A 9,421-nucleotide genomic window follows, 5' to 3' on the forward strand; every position below is an offset into this window, starting at 1 on the left:
CGAACCAAACGCCCACTGTGTGTTTAATAGGCCATATCACAACTATCTACCAAAAATCAGCCATTGAATCTCCCTAGAACACGTGCAACAATTCGATCAAAAATCTGCAGAAGTGTTCTCCATTTTCCCGCCAAAAAAAACTTCAAATGGAGAAGATGACCTCCCCCTAATCCTGTATTGGGGTGCGAATAGCATATGCCTTTTGGGGTGACCTGGGGTGCCCCTTAGTAATTGAGGTGCCCCTTATCCAACGGTGAGAATCCGAATAACACGTGTCCTCCGGGGCTTTTACCAACTTTTCGAGCCGAATTTTCCAAAAAATGTTTATTTTCCAAAGGTGCCTACAAACACATAAAACACCAAAATTAGTACAAACTCGAGTGCCAACAATATATAGTATTGAGATCAAATTGAACAAAAAAATGTGACTATCAAATACTCCCAAACTTATTATTTGCTAGTCCTCGAGCAAAATTTATTTTTGAAAAGATAAAAAGACTACACTTAGCACGTGCAGCAGGCCGTTAAACCGCTAGGTGGCCCTAGCGGCGGAGTGTTGTCTCCGGAGGGTTTACCAGAGGTGTACCCACAAAACCTTTACTCTTAATTGGTCACAAGTATCCAAAGAGCTATGAGGACATACATATTATCAACCTATCTCCAAGTAAGTAGAATGCCAGAGAAATTAAAGGTGTCAGCTCTAAAGCTGACTGAAAAAAGGGGAGACACATCCGCACCACTGCTAGATAAAGAGATATTCGCTACACAGCTAGATAAACATTGTAAGATGCGTCCGCTGCTTTACAGCTGGATAAGATTAGGAGAGAGATAAAAATGAGAGGGACATCTGCTACACAGCTGGACTAATTACGTGTGATGAGTTAAACCAGTGCTAGAAAGATCTTGTGCCAGATTGAAAGCAGGCTAACAAAGCAACCAAAATGCATCTTTCTTCGACTCTCTCACAGTGCTCAGTAGAAATAACGTCTTCTTCGGTCTTCAACTGTTGATGATAAACTCTAGAACCTCATAGAACCTTGACAATTAACTCTTCTCTTCGATTTCTTGCTTGACTTATAAATTTCTTCTTCCCTATGGCCTTATTGAACAAAAAGAACGTAATGATGTTTTTTTTTTTTTTTTTTTTTTTTTAAACAAAAAATTACAAGACAAAAATTTACATGGCCATGAGAGAAGGACTTTCAAAACTTGGATCTTTGCAACTTGTGATGTCTTGTCTAACAACTTATATCATTTGCTCTTATAACTTCAACTTTGATTTTTGAATTATTCTCTTATATTGTTGCTTCTAAACCTAAAACGTCTTCAACTTTCTTCATAGATTTTGATGTCGCTCCGCTTGTTGATGATGATAAGTTTCTACTGAGAGAGAGTCGCAATCCAGTAACTAAGACTACACTGTGAGGTTGCTTTGTCTTTCTGGCATTTCCTCCTGACCTACTCGCCTTTCCATCATGGATGGTTAGGTCCATCACGGTTACCCTCTAAAAGGAACAAGTTCTCTCCTGAATTTCAAGGATCTCAATGTATTTTTCTCTAATGTCTCAATAAGTTGTTATCTCTAGCATTCCAATTTCTATCTTTTCGGTGAGAAACAGTATGTAAACTTAGCTAAATGGATACCATGTGACGCTAGAAGTTTCAAAAGTGCAACTAAAAAGTTTCTCCCATACCCCCAAACTTAAATCTAACATTGTCCTCAATGTTCTAAAGATAAAATTAAAAGCATATGAACAAGGATAAATTGTTACCATTTGAAGCAAAAGAGTTAAGGAAAGATATTACCGTGTCGCATGAGATTGGGTTACCTCCCAAGAAGTGCTAAGTTTAAAGTCTTCAGCCAGACATCGGAAGGAATTAGTCACCTCATAGAATCAAAAAGTAACAGCCGAAATAACTGTGGGTCTTCAAAACCAAAAAGAGCTGACCAAAGGAAACTACAATAACCCAAGAAAGTGAACAAGGATAGCATGCCCTTATCTAGTTCCCTGATTAAGATATTTATATCTAATTGTGGTTCAGGTTCAGTTTCTAAGAAAGGGTCTAAATAAAATATTTTCATTGGTTGCGTTTCTTCATAGGTGGGATCCGAATCATTAGGTCCTAGAGTCTGGAAAAACTCAAATATGATCTTAGAAGCGCACAATAATAACCTAAATAACTGAGGATCCTCTAATTCAATAAGATTTGACTTACAAAATTGACCACAATGAGAGTAGTGGTCACTGTTAAGCAAATGTGTCGATTCTAATTTCCTAAAGCATTTAAGTTTAGTCTCACAACTTAATATTCGACACATTTGAAATATAAACGTTCCCACATTTGGAAGAAAACTATTTGGTGGGAAAACAAAGTCAATCTGGGGATCATAGCCTGGGCAAACCACATCAACCAGAGGATGGGTTTCTAACGACTGAACTTCTTCCTGGACAACATTAGATTCGGGAAAACGAGTATGAAGGTAATCTTGTAAAATTGTCGAGGCAGAGATATCAAGTCCTAAGTGAAGGGACTTTCTGAGAGTTAAAGGTAAGGCACTAGGAAGGTGATAATCACCCCCAAACTTAGATTTTTGGGTATCTCTAGATAGACTAGCTACAATTTCCTTAATTTCTAGATCATTGGAATCCTGAAAATAGTCAATTGCTCCTTCGAGGTTATACTCAAGCGACGCATCCTTACTCATATTTAATAGCTCTACGAGTTCATTTTCTTCGTCTAAGACTATTGTTTCTAAGTCGCTAGACTCTAAAACTGCATTTTCGGAATAAACCCGTTCCTCTAAAGCATTATCGGCTTCGTAATCAAAAGGAAAAACTACGTCGTCTAAAACGGTGGTATCCCTAATCAAATCCTCGTCCCTTTGAATAGGTGAATAATCATAAAAATTATTTGGATTTGAACTAGAATCATTATAAAGCTCAATTGGATTAATATATTCCTGATCACTATGCCTACACATTTCAGACTCTTCATTACTACCATCCTCATCATAATAGTACGAAGATGATTGAACCTTATCTAAATAAGTAGTGTCTTTTATTCTAACCTCGTCCTCTAAATTAGGCAAATATTCACTATTGATATCAAGGGTAGAATTAGAAACACTAGAAATTTAGATCATTTCGAGCAGCATTAGCTAACTGTTCATTTTCTGCCTCTAGACGTGCCTGAATTTCACTGAGCATAACACTTATACGTTCACTACTCTCGTTTATCATCTCAGAATACCATGTACACTCTTCTTTTAAACTATTCGTCGCAACTAAACGTTTATACGTCCTTTTAATCCGTTGTTGGTTCTCTTCTAGAGAATGAACAGGTTGAGAAATATCATAATCAGGACTAGTTTTTAAGTAATTTTCCAAAAACGCGTAACTAGTACTATAATGTTCCTGATTTTCTTTCTCGTAAGACCAATTCGCGTGTGGATAGTAATTGGGCTCACTATGGTATGAACCATAACCTTGAAAAGGATGGCGTTCCCAACCACTATTCCCAACATGGTCATAGAAAGGATGATGTCCATATTCAAATTCAGGTCGATAATCATTGTATTGGCTTCTATCATACCAGTTCGACATTCTTAATTGCAAGGGAATTCTACACAATCACAAACAAGGCTGACTCGACCAAATCAAACCTATAGAATCTAGCAAACAAAAAGCATGATGGCTCCACTTAGATTTTTTTCTAGACCAGCTTCTATTCCTTCGAAAAGGAATTCGTTACAATTTGAGCACACCCCTTTGGAATCAATCCGAGCTAATGTAAGTTGAATCGAGGCGAGGGAAGCTCAGTGGAGCTTTGATACCCAAGGCCTCACCGCTATCACAAGGCGGCGCAGTCACGCATTCAACTTACAGAAACCATCAAGAACTTTGAAGTATGCTTAAAAGAGTAACCAATATTTTTCGAAAGATTTTCCTACCAAGCTCGTTACCCTATCGGTCTCGTTCTAATCAGATTTTAAGCTTGGGTTCGCGTTAGGTTTCATTTACCTAAGACGAACAAGAAGGGAACGGTGATGAAATCCGAACCCTTATCTTATATGGCAAGTTCTTTCCCTTTACTAGGAAATTAAAGCAGCCGGTTCAGTCCTCAACATATAATCACCTTAAGGCAGACAGTAAACCCGCCGACAGGAGATTCGCGGGTGTTTAGAAGTTTACCTCCCGTACCAGACGGGCGAAGAACCGTTGTAGTCGACTCGGGCCACTGACTCCGGTGTCAGTGTGCGAACTCGAGGGGCCGAGACGATATTGTAATCATCGTCCTTCCCTGCAAACAGTTTATATTTAATTTTTTTTTTATATAACCCTTCCGTAGGGTTTAAAATTAAAATAAATTGTCCAAAGTCCAGTCCAATGAAAAGAAATACAAAAAATAATAATAATAATTACAAAAAAAAAATGGAAAGTCTCTTAAAAAAATAAAAAAAAATAATTCTCTCTTTTTTTTTCTCTCTTTTTTCTTTATTTTTTTGCTTTGTCTTTTTTCCTTCTCTTTTAGCTTTAAGCTTTGATTCCAAGGTCTTTAGTATCCAACTTCAAACCTATAATACAAAGACACAACCAAAGAGACGTAAAAACAACAAATGGAATAATAAAAAATAACAAAAACCTAAAAATTCTACCTATGCACAAATCTGCGTCGGCGACGCCAAAATGATTAAGATTTTTGATTGTGATTGTAGTAAATAGGATTCGTTTCAGACTTGTGAAGGAAATGGAATTTTTAGATTTAAAAAAAATATATATATATACAAAAAATATTAACAATGGGTGCGAGAGGTAACCAAGACACTAGATTCCACTATTATGCAAAATTGAATTATAAATATTTCAAAACTCTATTCAATTCTTAAGTCCTCTTTTATCTTTAATTCACTATCAATCATACATATTCTCAAACATTATTTGTAAACCTTAAGCATAGATTATCAAGAGATTAAACCAAGCATAACCTATCAAACTGAATAACAAATAATTAAGACAATCATTCAAATAATTTAAAACTCTGCAAAAGCAGCGATTAGGTGAATTATATAATTAAATGAAATAGTTACCCATTTATGTTACGTGAATAGATTCCTCCATTGCCTTGGTTACGAGGGAATCAGCCGCTCATCATGTTGGAAAACCTCTCAAAATATTTCATTGATGCTCAAAAATGGTTTACAAATGATGAGAATATGAGAAATACAATAAAACCGGGTTTGTAACAATTATATTTGTTACAAACCAGAGAACTACGACCCTCAGTGACAAAATAAGACTGCTGCAGCTGTGTCGCAAACGCTGTAGCAAATAAGTCTGCCTGATGTACGACCCACAGGTGTGAGTCGTTATTACTGTAGAAAAACGACTGCTGGTGCAGGTCCGTTCTTCGTGTTCTTCAGCAGCAACAGCAGCAGAAACCGAGTTTGGGAAAACTCGAATTTCTTCTTCTCTGGATCTCCTCAGCCCCCCAGACTCTCGACACCCTTTCTACTCAACCCCAGCAATCTATTTATAGCCAACAGACCCATCGAATCTCGCTCATTCACTCCATATAATTCTCTTTAACTCGGCAGTAAAGAAAATATTTCTGGGAATATTTTCTTTCCTGTTTCATCTTCTCACGCGTTTTCAAGCCTCCAAATTACCATATTTAACTCCTTCACCCTCCAAAATGTTGTGAGGGTCTTCCATGCACGCACAAAACACGTTGAATCTTCTCCAAATCACGTGAAACCCGTGATATACACGAACTGCCCTGTTTTCAACCCGTGAATTGTTTAGCTGATTCTAGCCAATTCTGGTCGAACCAAACGCCCACAGTGTGTTTAATAGGCCATATCAAAACTATCTACCAAAAATCAGCCATTGAATCTCCCTAGAACACGTTCAACAATTCGATCAAAAATCTGCAGAAGTGTTCTCCATTTTCCCGCCAAAAACAAAATTCAAATGGAGAAGATGACCTCCCCCTAATCCTGTATTGGGGTGCGAATAGCATATGCCTTTTGGGGTGACCTGGGGTGCCCCTTAGTAATTGAGGTGGCCCTTATCCAACGATGAGAGTCCGAATAACACGTGTCCTCCGGGGCTTTTACCAACTTTTCGAGCCGAATTTTCCAAAAAATGTTTATTTTCCAAAGGTGCCTACAAACACATAAAACACCAAAATTAGTACAAACTCGAGTGCCAACAATATATAGTATTGAGATCAAATTAAACACAAAAATGTGTCTATCATAAGGTCCATCCCATTTTTTTGCTAATTTTCCACCATTTTCTCGCTGATATATTGGTGTTTCTCGCAGAACTAAATCTCCTGGTTGAAATTCACGTATTTTGACACGTTTATTATATTCTCGAGCTAATCTTCGCTGATAATTCTCTATATGTTGTAAATCCTTTTCTCTTCTTTCTTCTAATTCATCAAGTTTGTTTAAAATTAAGCCCGCACTAAGATTTTTCTCCCAAGCTTCTCTTTTTGTTGTCGGAATAACAACTTCTGTTGGTAACACCGCTTCAACTCCGTATGTTAAACAAAAAGGTGACATTCCAGTAGCTTCTCTTCTAGTTGTATTATAAGCCCATACTGCATCATGTACTTGTTCGCACCATGATCTGTGATGTCCTTCCAATTTCTTCTTTAATATATCTGCAATTGTTTTATTTGTTGCTTCTACTTGCCCATTAGCTTGTGGATACAAAGGAGTGGACTTTCCACATTTTATCTTGAATACATTAAGTAACATTTCTATATTCTGCCCCTCAAACTGTTTCCCATTATCAGATACCAAATGTGCAGGAATTCCAAATCTGCAAATGATATTTTCGAATATGAATGTAAAGATATCTTTGTCGCGAATATGTTGTACTGCCTTCACTTCTGTCCATTTTGTGAAATAATCTGTTGCGACTATTAAGTATCTTCTTTGTCCAGTTCCTGGTAAAAATGGCCCCACAATGTCTAAGCCCCATTTTCCAAAGGGCCACACACTGGTTGAAGATGACAATGGTGCTCCTGGTGCATGTATTTTCTTTCCATGCCGCTGACAATCTTCGCAACGTCTTGATATTTGTTTTGCATCTTCATGCATGTATGGCCAATAATAACCTTGCATTTTTGCTCTATATGCCAAAGATCTTCCTCCACTATGATTGCCAGCATCTCCACTATGTAACATTTTCAGCACCTTTTCTCCTTCCTAGATATAGCAACCCATCTCTTAATTCATAATTCGTTGCTCGGATTTTTAACTTGTGTGTTTCCAATCTATTTCTTGGTGTTTCTCCTTTCGCCAGATATGCATGAAGTTCCATTCTCCAGTCTGCGACATTGTTTATTTGTTCTTCTTTTTCATTATCTATTATCATCACATCCACATCTTCTTCTTCTTTATTTATTGATGGTGACAGAAGTGTTTGTATTTTTATGCATCTCGCAGTTGGATCTGTCATCATGCTTGAGATGAAAGCAAAAGCGTCTGCGAGTCTATTATCCTTTCTTGAAATGTGCCTCCATTTTATCTTTGGGATTTTCGCTGATAATTCTTCAACCAGCTTCTTGTATTTCTTCAAGGATGGTTCATTTGTAGTATACTCTCCTTTTATTTGGCGAATAACTAGCTGCGAATCACTAGTGATCCTGGCATTTTCTAGTTTCATTTCTATTGAGAATTTTAAGGCATGTATCACAGCTTCATATTTTGTTTCATTATTAGTGGATGCAAATTCCAATCTGAATGAAAAAGCCATCTTTATTCCTTCTGGCGAAATTAAAACAATTCCAACTCCATTTACTTCTCCATTTGATGATCCATATACCAATATTTCCCATCTATTTGGTTCTGTTAATAAATCTTTTAGATCTCCATGTTCTTCTTCTACATCCATCATTTCTTCTACTGCTTCATCTTCTTCTAAAGGAAATTCTGCCAAGAAATCCGCAACAACTTGTGATTTTGGTGAAGACAAAATTTCATATTTAATATCAAAGTGGCCTACTTGTGCATTCCATCTCTCCACCCTTCCTGATCTTTTAGAATTCTTCATCACTGATTCAATTGGTACTTTTGTTAATACCTTTATCTTGTGTGCTTGAAAGTATATGCGGAGCTTAAATGATGCATAAACTAATGCTAAGATTAACTTTTCAATCTTTGAGTAATTCTTCTCAGCGGTATTAAAAGTCTTGCTAATGTAATAAATGGGTTTCTACACTCCTGCGTCTACTCGCAATAACACAACACTTAATGCATGCGACATTGTCGCAAGGTAAATTAATAATTCTTCTCCTTGTTCTGCCTTTTGTAAAATAGTTGTATTCATAAGATGTTCTTTGATTCCTTGCAAAGCCTTTTCACATTCATCACTCCATTTAAATTTTGCACCCTTCTTGAGTATATCGAAAAAATATTTGCATTTGTCCGATGATCGCGAAATGAATCTCCCCAGCGAAGCTAGAAGCCCATTCAATTTATGTAAATCTTTTATTGTTGCTGGTGTTGGCATGTCACGAACTGCTTGCACTTTTTCTGGATCAACCTGTATTCCTTACTTTGATACAATGTAGCCTAAAACTTTTCCCGATGCAACTTCAATAGTACACTTCTCAGGATTCAATTTAATGTTATACTGCCGCATTTGTTCAAAAATCTCCCTCAAGTCTTGCACATGGTCTTTAGCTTCTTTACTCTTTACTAACATGTCGTCCACGTACACTTCTAATGTTTTATGTATCCATTTTGCGAACACCTTCTCTACCATTCTTTGATATGTCGCTCCCGTGTTTCGCAAACCAAATGGCATTTTCGTGTAACAATATAAACCTCTAGGGGCAAAGAAAGCAGTATGTTCTTGATCTTCTTCAGGGATAGGGATTTGGTTATACCCTTTGTACCCATCTAAAGATGTTACCCTATCATTTCCCGCTGCGGATTCCACCATTTGAGGAATATCTGGTAACGGAAAAATATCTTTGGGGCAAGCTTTGTTTAAATCAGTGAAATCTATGCAAATCCTGATTCCCTTGTTTTTCTTTGGGACAATTACCATATTCGCTATCCATTCTGGGTATTTAGCTTCTCTTATAATTCCTGCCTCAAGCATTTTCTGTAATTCTTCTTCTATTTGGGAATGGTAAGTTGTTGTAATTTTTCTTATTCTCTGTTTAAATGGTCTCACATTTTTGTTAATCTCCAATTTGTGACATGCAATTGATGGATCTATTCCTGGTCTCTCATCCATGTTTCCTGCGAAAATATCTATATATTCTCGCAACAAGTTAACAATTCTTTCTTCTTCTTCTTCTATATCCATTTTGGTTCCAATTCTCAACATTAGAGGCTCCTCTACAGTCCCAACATTTACTTCTTTTGTTGGTTCTGCGGCAGTGTAACTGGGTT

Source organism: Papaver somniferum, chromosome 1, assembly GCF_003573695.1.
Source record: "Papaver somniferum cultivar HN1 chromosome 1, ASM357369v1, whole genome shotgun sequence".
NCBI lineage: Eukaryota > Viridiplantae > Streptophyta > Magnoliopsida > Ranunculales > Papaveraceae > Papaver > Papaver somniferum.